Genomic DNA, 11,775 nt, shown 5'->3' with positions numbered 1-11,775 from the left:
AACCTGTGACAGCACTTTTAGTGCTATTCCAGCAGTACTGATATTAGCCTGAACTGGTCCCATGCTCACTGCAGCTTGAAAAGGAGGGACCTCAGTGCAGGTCAGATGCAAGTATTTGTTCATGCTTTGGGTCCCCGTAAGAGGGAAAAAGTTGGATAGAAATACAGTAAATAAATACATAAAATATGTTCAAGGGGAAAGGTGTGCCCGGTGCACTTCTTTCTATGTGAGGTGGGCAGAACAATCATGACATGCCCAGGAGCAGGCAGGCAAGCTGGCCTGAGCTGCATCCAGAGCAGGGCTGGTCAAGGTTGCAGCGCAACTTGGAGTAAGGAGAATTCATTCCACTTACCCCGTGTTGTGTGGCAGCTGTCCCTATGGGGCTAAAGAGGTGGTGTAGATCTGAGTGGCCTGGTGTAAGGATGGGCCACTTGGGAGGGGGTTAGGATCCAGCCTAAGTGCTGGATCCTGGTACCACTCCCTTCCTGAGCCTGGTCCTCCTACCAGCCTGCCTGCCTGCCATGTGCCCTCAGCCCCCTCTCCAGAACACCCCCGGTCTCACCAGACCCCACGCTGGCCTGACTCAGCCAGCATGTACTCACTGTTCCACTGGCATAGCAAGGCTGGATTCAGCCTCTTGACTCCCATGGTAGCGCAAAAGTGCTTATGGCACTTTTATGACACCTCTGGGTAAGCGCAAGGGACTTGTCCCAGCCCAAGAGCACTCCTGGATTGCGCTCTAATCCATATAAAAAGAGTAATTTTGGTTTAACAACTGATCTTAGATAATGTTATCCTCCTTTCCACAACCTTGCCCATCCGATTTCTGGATTCTTTGCCCTCTGCTCTGACCATGCACAATGTACTGCCTAGTCCCTCTCAGTCTCAACCCACAGTACTCTGTTATGCACACAGTTATTCTAATATTTGCTGAAAAGCAGCCAATTCCATTAGCTTGAAGAAGCTATCTCTGCTTTCAGAAAACGCAGTAACCCGCAGAGGGCAAAAGACAGCCACATAATAGCTGGCCAGCCTGAAGCATTGTCTTCCAACACCTGGTGCTTTGACAAAGTTCTAGCTGCAGAGGAAGGGAGGGCATCCTTCTCCCCGTTAAAGTTAGAAGTGGCTTAGGGTCCAGTCCTATCCAATTTTCCAGTGCTGATGCAGTTTTGCCAGTGGGGTGTGTGCTGTATACTGTGGTGGCGGGGCAGTCACTGGGGCTTCTTAAGGTATGGGAACATGTGTTCCCTTACCACGGGGCTGCATTGTGGCTACACCAAAGCTAGAAAGTTGGATAGGATTGGACCCTTACTTTCTAAAAAAGGAGAAGGAAGAAGGAAAGTGGAGATTAAAAACATTTGCTGTGTTCTGAAGGCCCAAACAGCAGTTCCTTTGAAATAATGGAGATATGGGTTTTTAAGGATTAAAGAGGAGATGGAACAACAGAAGTGATGAAAATTAATTTTACAGCAAAAGGGCAGAAAAAGTATGTCAATATAAACAAAAAGATTAAAGGAAGCAATTTCATGGTGTACAAGGTACTTTGTAATGCAGTAGAGCTAATTTGCTGGTTTAACCTAGTTAATTCAGTTAACAGATGGTTTCTATTATTTGTTAACTAGTATATACATCTAAGAGTGTGGCCAAACAAGTACATGGGTAAGTGTATGACAGCACACACATATTTGAGCATGAAAGTGTATGGTAATCTATTGTGACTGTGTGTGAGTGAAATGTGTGTAGGCAATTAGACAGTAGATGCTACACATAGACTTACACACACACTCACAAATGCCTCTGCTCTATTCTAATCCCACACATGCTGTTAGATGAAAATAACTTGCTGCTACATCATTGCCATGGCAATAAGCATGCCTTGCCTGATTCTTTACCTCCCAATAGTGGGATTCCTGATTTTTTGCAAGGATGGAGCCCTGCTTCTAAAGGCAAAGAGAAAACTCCCATATAGTATCAATTTTCCAATTGACTGTTTTCCTGCCGTGGACTCAACACCGGCCAGGGCCAAACCTCTTTGTGTGCTGGCATTTGTGATATCATGGAGACATGGGGAATCAAAGGGGATGGTCTGGGTTCCTGGTCTGGCTGGAGGAATGCCTGGAATTCCTGGGCACCAGAAGAAGAGCTCAAGGCACCAATTCTGTACCATATTCTTTTTTTCCCCCTCGCTAGACACCAATAGTATATTTTTGAGTGCTTGGGCATCCAGGTGAGTAGGATTTTTAAAGCCTAGTTCTAGATGCACTTCTTAGCTTCAGCCAATGTGGACTTTGACATTATTCCTCATCGCCCATGGAGAGAGGGAGAACCTTAGCAGAGTGTTTTACTGCCTTATTCCCATTGAGGGGTGTAGTTAGATCTGGAATAATTCCCCAGACTGGGGAAATAATTAAACTGGGATAATTAAATCTTCCCAAGAGATGCCTCAAATTAGCTACAGCAGGAAGAAAGACCTCTCAGAATCCACACACCTGCTGTTTCAGGGGGAGGACTCAGCAGTAATGACATGAAAGTGAAGCCTACTAAGGATGGGAAGGTACAACTACAACAGAACTGGAAAGGTTTGAAACAGCATGTTGTTCTTGGAGGGGCCAATGTTTGTTTTGGTTCACTATACTGAAATGGAGCCACCAAAGTAGAGAGGGCTGCCAATTTGTTTGGAGCAGTGGGGTGAGCTCAATATTTTTAACCTGTGCTGTTTTTCCAAACAAAACTGTCCCTTCCCAAGTTGCTCTTTGCCTCACAAGAGAAACAAATTCAGTGGGGTTTTCCCTCAATGGAAAACCCTCAGGTGTGGGAGGAGGTTATTTTGATTGGGAAAATGTGGGGGACCGCTTCTCTGAAAAACTGGTAGCTCCCAGTGGCTACTTTTCAGTTAAATAATATAATGAGATTTTGGATCTGCACTCTAGAGCAGGGGTGTCCAAAGTTTTTGGCAGGTGGGCCGCATCGTCTCTCTGACACTGTGTTGGGGGCGGGGGGGGGGGAAGAATTAATTTACATTTAAAATTTGAATAAATGTACATAAGTTTACATAAATGAATATATTAAATATGAAATTATGTGAATGAATGAAGGTCTTGCAATAGCTCAAGGCCTATAAAACGCCTTGCACAAAGCTTTCCTTTTCTGCCGCTATGGTATTACAGATGTGAAACAATAAGCAGTGGAGGGAGCCCTCATCCCACAGCTCATGCGAGAGGTCAAACAGTCACCCTCACGCTGACAGCAGTTGCGTTGGGCCAGTGTGGGCTCCAACAAATCTCCGGAGGGCCAGAGGCTCATTGGAGACTGGGGGCTCCCTGAGGGCCGCATTGCGAGGCCTCGAGGGCTGCAAGTGGTCCCAGGGCTGGGGTTTGGGCACCCCTGCTCTAGAGGGAAGTTTTTTTTGTTAATGCTGATGGAAACAGAACTCAAGGAACACACAACTGATGCCAAGTCCTGATACAGACACTGAAGGTGAGTAATGAACCTGGAACAGCTTGTGTAAGGATTTAGGATAGAAGGAGCAAGAGTATTTGAAAGCCACAAGTTCTGTGTTCCACCCTTCCTTCTGAGTTTCATAAAGAAGAACCACGGAGACATTACCTCCTGGGACTGTACCATTTTACAACTTTGTTGGGAAATTGTCTTACTGAATGCTTCCCTCCATCCAAACAAAAGGAGCATAAGGAAGAAGGCTAAAGTAGGATTCCTTTTCCTGATTTGCTAGCTTTCCAAGTGCTGGGAGTTTTGACTTGAGGAAATATTCAGTTGTGTGGTCTCCCATCTCCATGAAGCAAAACAGTTCCCACAAGATTCTTCAGTGCACAGACCAGCCCTTAAGGCAGGTGTGGTCAGATAGTTACTGCAATTCTGAACTGCATTCCAGTGAGTGAGGTGGTCTGGCTCAATTCTTTCTATTCATAAAATAAGAACATAAGAAGAGCCCTGATGGATCAGGCCAAAGGCCCATCCAGTCCAGCTTCCTGAATCTCATACTGGCCCACCAAATACTTCAGGGAGCACACAAGACACAGCCTGTGCTCTGGTGCCCTCCCCTGCATCTGGCAATCAGAGGTAGCCTACCTCTAAAACCAGGAGCTTGCACATACCTTCCATGACTTGTAACCCGTGATGAACTTTTCATCCAGAAATTTGTCCAATCCCCTCTTAAACAGATTTAGGAAAGATGCCATCACTACCTTCTGTGGCAAGGAGTTCCACAGACTAATTACATGCTGGGTAAAGAAATATTTTCTTTTGTCTGTCCTAACTCTCCCAACACTCAATAACAACCATCACTGGGCTGACAAACCCACCCTGTCTACTTCTGTGTGTCATTAAGATTGTTTGGATGCCCCAAACATGGGAGATCAGTCACAGACCTTCCGCATAATGTATGGTTTGGGAAGACTGTTGGGCATATCTGTTTCATCAACTCCGAAGAGACCTAGTACAGAGAACATTCTCAGTGGATTGCAATAATATGTTGAGTATAAATTCTCTTCCTTCCTAATTGAGAGCACATGATGAAACAGAATTAGGATGGGATGCCTGGCATTTTTTTCTTTTTTACATTAAAGGCAGCTATGATGTAAATGCACATGTTGCAAATGCATTGGGACCATAATGTTAGGGAAAGTTTTTAACCCTCCCCCCACAATTTCCCTTATTTAAATCTTTTCACAGCCCTTATGAGCTATTTGCCTGCAGCAAGGGGAAACATGCAGGTACTCATTTGTACTTGTATATATATTTTACCCTTTTAGGGTAAAATAGTAGTGTCAGGGGCACAATTCAGAACAGGAAAACAGTTTGTTGGGGGGCAGGTTTAAACCCCATTCCCACAGTACCATGGCCCTGATCCAATCTCTCCACTACTTATGAGTAGTGTTTTAGTAGTGTTTAAAGTGTTTTTCACTTTAAAAACTCCACTGGAAATCCAGTCATGGATCTCCTGCCATTTTGTCCAGTCTGGTTCTAGATTATGTCCTTTATCATCATCTTCACTTTGAAGTACTAAGCGCCAAGTGTGGGCTTGATTTAGCTTTGCTTGGTGGGTGACCATAAATGAGTCACTTCTCCACTATTATTTTTACCCTCTAGCTTGTTTAGAATCTAAGGGGTGGCTCAAGCTGCAATTCAGAATCTTTAATACTATAATAATAGCCATAAAAGCTGTAAGAAATCATTGATGCAGAGATTGTGCAGCCATTTGCCTCTAGGTTCGGACAGGATAACGACAACAGGCATACATAGAACACAGGGAAGAATGTACCTCTCCTGGGCTACTCAAGGAAAAGACCTTTGAGTAATTACTGCAGCTGAAGTTTCAAGAGAAGCCTGAAAAGTCATTGCATGGAGCTAAACTGAGAGAAAAGAAAAAAAAAAAAAGAGGTACACAGATGATATCTTCATCCAGTATGGAACTGACTGAGCATCTCACCTGTGACAAAATGCAGGGGCACTAGATTTGAGAAAAGCTTATGCACCCATAGCACAAACTCTTCCTTTCAAGTCAGAATTATGGGTGTGCAAGTGACTTGTGCACTTCCTTCTGGAAGCTGCTCTCTAAAGGGGGTTGCCACACTTGGCCTGGAGTCATGTTCAGTTCAGATTCCACACAGGATACCTCAGTGCAGGTGAATTGTGTGTGACGTAGGATCACAGGAAGGGTTGGCTTGTGTGGTTCAGCATCATGAAGTTCATTCATGTGTGTGGTTCATTCAGCTCATGAGACCACATTCTTGTACAAAGCACTCCAAACTGCAATGCCCTGTGGAGGTGGGAAAATATTGAAGTGTTTCTCATCAATTTATGTTTGAAAAGTGCAGTATCTCCAAAACACTTGAATGTGAGAAAATATCTGGATCTCATTTAACAACCAGCAACACCTGCACGTTTACTCCGTTATTAAACCTTTTTTCTGGAAAAGGACAAATCTCACTTTTTCAACAGTGCTTGTTGATAGTAAAATACTCTCTGTATTAAATTGCTCCTTGGAACTAACAGAAGAGACCTGTCCCTTCAGGAGAAAGTGGGGGGAAGGAGGGCTGGGCTGGCAGCATTAAGAATAGCACATATCCCTGACAAAAAGGGCCTTCATGAGCTATGTTGATGGAGCACCTGCAGAGAGAGCAGTCCATAGCTTTTATTGCTCAGCTGTGAGTCTGCTTTGTGAGTCCTTGATTGGGCTGCTTCCCCTCACAGATCTTCTGCCTTAGAAGCTGCAGCTGGGCTATCACTATGCTGTTCCAGAACCTCTCACAACAAATGAAGTGTTTAGAGTGGGAGGAAGCAGGAGGGCAAGGAAGAGTAGAAGCAGCAGCTACGCAGAGAGATGCCAGTTTAAACTCCATAAAATCATCAGGGGAATGGAAAAATGGCCATTCTGCTATCACTGCAACTTCATTCCCTTTCTCCAAAGTAAGTAGGGAGGTAGAAGGCAGACCTAAGCATCTTGTAGAAGAATTTCGATTGCTCAAGGTCTCCTGGGGGTAAGGGGACATTTGACTCCTTCTCCAGAGATAACCCCTAGCAGCCATAATGGGTCAACTCAGACCTGTGCCAGCATAATCACTGGTGCAAGTCTGAGTTGATCCGTGTTAGCAGATCAGGCCCAGGAAAGGGGTATAAAATACAATGCACACCGGCATCACCGATCCAGCCACTTCCCGGGTCTAATTCACTCAACCCGGCGCCATCACCACCCTCTCCCCACACCTTCGCATTCCCCATTATCTGCTCTGGGGGGCTTCTGCACAGCCATCAGCACCAGCTAGAAGGCTCTGGCCTTCCCACAGGCACTACTGGCTTTCACATCCTCGCAAAGCACTTCACAGTGCTTTTGTGACAGCACAATGGCCTGGCACACCGGTGGAACCTGCATACTGCTGGCATGCCATTTAGTCAGGATCAGGCCAACAATCTATTAAAGAGTTAAATAACTGTTCTACTTATTGAAACATTATGGAGATGAAGTGATGATTACTCACATTGCAATAATCAAATAACTTATGAAGCAGAAGGAGCCATGTTGACTATATGCAATCTCTGGGTTTTAGAGGTAGCCTGTCTCTGAATGCCAGATGCAAGGGAATGCCAATGCAAGACAATCTTATTATCTTGTATGTTCCCATTGTCAGCTGGTGGATCACTGTGAGATATAGGAAGCTGATCCAGAAAGGCTCTCATGTACCCTTTAAATTCTTGAAGAACATACGGAAGTTTTCAGGAACTTTTTGAAGGGATTAGGGAGTGCAGGATGAGCATCTTGAAAGAGCAAGTTCCACACCAAGGGGCTTGCCCTTACCCTTACCCTTCATGGCACCAAATGAACTGCAGACAAATAGGATGCCATATCTTACAGAATCCATGGTGTCAGGTTTTAAAGGGACACGGAACCAACAAAGTAAGCTGCTAGCAGCTCCTTCACTGGTTCTTTGCCCTTTGTAAAGCCTGCACAGGATGAACTGTGAGCTCCCAATCTATCCTTTGCAGACTTTGCCAGGTTAGCAAAGGGGGTGCAGGCAGTTGCTCTTTCGGTTTCAGTTGCATCAATCTGCCACCGAGATTCTGTCCTCCTGTTTGGTGGGCCAGCCTTGACCCTGAGTAATGGGTGTAAGTGGTTTGTAGTCTATGGGATAAAACGTTTTGTTCAGACAAGGAGATGAAACAGGAACATATAACTCTGAATGTACTCAGCTTAGAAAGGAAGCCATAAAATTCTCTATTACTTCCATAGTGTTGTATCACTAGGTAAGGCAGCCCCCTAAGGCTCAATGTACATGATCAAACACCATCAGTAGCATGAGAACGACCCCACTGGGTATTCGTGCCACTCTTGTAAACACAGGAAAATAACTATATCCATTTCCACTAATGGAGATTGCTGCACTGGTGATAATGACTAAATATAGTTACTGAATGATAATTTAAGTTCTTTTTGTCATGGAACTACACTTTCCTAAGTATTATTATTCCAGGAAATTTGAAGGAATGGGTGTGCTACAATTGCCCACCTGAGGGAAACCTACAGATGAGGATCATCTGTTTAGGAAAATGGGATGACAGCATTTTACCTTGCTCCAACCAGGCACTAGTGAGTAAGCATGCATTTTCTTACCTAGCATACAAAACAATTGCTGACCTTTATGAACACCAACTGGGAACTCAAAACCTTCAACAGAAAGGAGGTGAAATTAGTTCATATAGGACCAACATTTATTGTACATTATTGCTAAGAGGACAAAGAACACCAGTTCCAAAATAAACTGCAGGTCTGGGATTTGATGTTTTCCATCCATGGCAATAAAAACACTTCTGTAATGCAAATTTGCCAGAACACAAGTGAGGTTTTTTCCCCCACTAGACTAATTAATATCAACAGCAACTGTGTTTCAAGCATTCTAAAACAGTAATGGATAAATGACTTAGGGCACAATCCTAATCAGGTCTACTCAGAAGTAAGTCCTATTTTGTTCAATGGGGCTTACTCTCAGGAAAGTGTGGTTAGGATTGCAGTCTTAATGACAGAACTGAACCAACCAGTGAGAAACAAAACTGTAGAGCAGCAGTTCTCAAACTTTTTGGTCTTAGGTGCCCTTTGCACTCCTAAATGGTGCCCCACCAGGGTACGTGCAGAGTCTTGGGGAGCCCCAGTGCTGACACATGCACAGAGTGGTGCAGCACCAAGCAGATGGTGGGCACTTATGGTGTACTCATGGAGTTCCTGAAGGGGTCTCAGGGAGTCCCAGGGTTCCTAAGAACAGATTTTGAAAAATGCTGCTGTAGAGAACATAACCCCACTGGATCAGGTTAAAGGCCCATCTAGTCCAGTTTCTTGTATCTCACAGTGGCTCACCAGATGCCTCAGGGAGCACACAAGACAAGATACCTGCAACCTGGTGCCGCTCCCTTGCATCTGGCATTTTGAGTTAACCTAAAATCAGGAGATTGTGTACACCCATCATGGCTTGTAACCTAGACAAATCTTTACTGAGTGTATGGTTGGTCTGTGGAACTCCTTGCCACAGGATGTGGTGATGGCATCTGGCCTGGATGCCTTTAAAAGGGGATTGGACAAGTTTCTGGAGGAAAAATCCATTACGAGTTACAAGCCATGATGTGTATGTGCAACGTCCTGATTTTAGAAATGGGCTATGTCAGATGCAAGGGAGGGCACCAGGATGCAGGATTCTTGTTATCTGGTGTGCTCCCTGGAGCATTTGGTGGGCCGCTGTGAGATACAGGAAGCTGGGCTAGATGGGCCTATGGCCTGATCCAGTGGGGCTGTTCTTATATTCTTATGCAGAAGTGTGTTCATGGGCTGAGCTTGAAAACAAGTAGGCTTTCATACTTTCTACATACATTCCAGCATGACTGATAGGACTCACAAAAGCATCAACATATGGAGGAAAAGGTAATTTCAAAAATGACCACCACTATGTAACTTACTATGCAGTAGTTCTAAAACAATTCTATTAAGCTCAAAGGGACTTACAAGAAATTGCTGCAATTTAAGTGACCCAAAGAATCCTCCAAGAGCAGGTTCCTATCTTTCTCACCAAGTTAAGGATCAGTCTTTAATCACTTTCTAAGAGTTCTCTCTTCTACCACTGTGCCCAGGATCAGAAGTCATTTGCATACGTGTATATGGTGTGTGATATGTTCCTACTGAATAGACAGAAAAAGTAAACTAAGCCAAGAAGCAGGAATTCCAACTCATTCCCCTGCAGCTACACAGAAATTAAGCATGTCTGCAAATGTGTACTAAAATTTGTTTTCAAAACAATTCAGATGTCTGCAGTGTAGCCTCCAATATGGTTGAACTTGGACAAATGTGGAGTTGTTCATATTGGCATATCCAGAATAAAGGCTTTTCTTTTACTGGTTGATTTGTGTGTGTACGTACACCCACATGTACACACACGTGCATTTGTGTATGTGCACCAAGTCAGGCCTGGCTCAGTCACTTCAGGCTGGAGACACTGGAACACTGTACTTGGAACAGTAGAGAGTTGGACACATACTTAGTAATACTTCCTGTGAATTTTTGGACGGACTCTGAGAGCAAAGCATGCCATGAGAGCAGAATGCTTATCTGTAGTCAGTGCTAGGGAAAGCAGGTCAACATACAGAAACTGCTCTATGGTTCCATCGATAGGCAGTCCCTGAGGGTAGCATGCCCTGGTTGAAGTGGACTATAGTAGCAATTGTGTCTTCTCCAAAATTTCTGAGGCTTTGACCTATTTCAGATTTGCAAGGCTTCATTTTGTTCCCTCTGCTCTCTAGCAAGGAGTTATCGCCTATGGATTTTTAGAGGTAGGCTTTTGTCAAGTTGTGCAAGAGGGCTTGGGCATGAAATAACTGATTCCAGAATAATGGCTCCCTTATACACTTTAGTTACTTCTGTTCTCGTTACTTCGTTACTGTTTAGTTACTTCATGTGCCTAAAGGAGGAAGAGTGATCGTTCTGCATGGCTCTAGCTACATAAGGAATAATATAATGTGGCTTTTAAAAACATGTTTGCAATTTTTTCACCCTTTACAATTATGAAAATCTGGCATTTGCAAGGAAATATCACCACAATATTTTTGAAACCTCTATAATTCTGCTGTGGTTACTCATTTTTATGATTGTACTCTCACCTAGTGAAACAGATACAAAGACATGGGAAAAATGCAATTGATTTTCAATGGGAGGAGGAGGAAGCTGGCCACCTGTTACAGCTTCAGGCGGATTGACTTTTAAGGTCTAGAAACCAAGGGAGACAAAATGAAGCACATAAATCAAGGGAGGGGCCACCAAATGGGGGTTGGGGAGGGTGGGTGGTGGACGGGCTAGTGGGCAGACCGGGCCCTGGAAGGGGTGGGTCTGACCCTCGGCACTTAGGCTGGATCCTAACCCCCCTATTGAGCAGCCCAGAATTACACCAATTTCACTGGCACATATCCAAGTAGCCCTAATGAGGTGACTTCCATGCAACACAGGTTAAGGGGAAATAAATTCCTTTTCTCCAAGTTGCACTGGATCCACCTCCTACCCTGTGCTGGTTACAGTGCAGGCTGACCAGCCTGCCAGTCACAGCACAGGATAGGATTGGGCTATAGGTCATACTAGCCCCATCTTGAGTGGGCTTTTGTTTTCTAGTTTTGTTTTGCATGAGCTACCATGTTTTGTAGTTTTTGCATAGAATCCACATCTTTGTTCTCTGCTACTAGATGTGAAAATATCTTATAAAATGATTATCACCTTCCACTTGGTTTCTACTTGCTCTTGTGCCCATTGCAGAGTCTGATATGTGAATGAATGCTGTAATTGTTTTGTTTTTTAACTGACAATGAAGGCAGGAGAGAGAATGAGATTTCTTCAATAAAAGTTGGGTGTAGCTTGTGGGGGGTGGTGGTGGAAATCCAGTATGCCTAGGCTATGTTTTGACATCAAATCTTACACAGTCAGTCAAGGACCTACTTAAAATGTGGTAATTAGGACTGGTTTTTATGTCATCATATTTAATACTTACACTAATGTAATTCACAACCATAGCATTCCTCGGCTTTATTTTTTCATATGCATGCTTTCACATGCTTCCCTCCCCAATCTCAGAATAAATATTTGTTTAAGAACACTCCTGAATTTTGCCCTGAGGATTCAGAAGCTCTGGCACCCACTGCTGTAAGTGAGAGCCCAATCTTATACCCTACCACACTACCTTATGCAGCTGAGCCAAAAAGGCACATTCTGTACGCTATGGCAGGAGGGCGACCTGAAGG

This window comes from Tiliqua scincoides, chromosome 2 (assembly GCF_035046505.1).
Source record: "Tiliqua scincoides isolate rTilSci1 chromosome 2, rTilSci1.hap2, whole genome shotgun sequence".
In the NCBI taxonomy this organism is placed as follows: Eukaryota; Metazoa; Chordata; class Lepidosauria; order Squamata; family Scincidae; genus Tiliqua; species Tiliqua scincoides.
Note: the sequence above shows the minus strand (reverse complement) of the source record.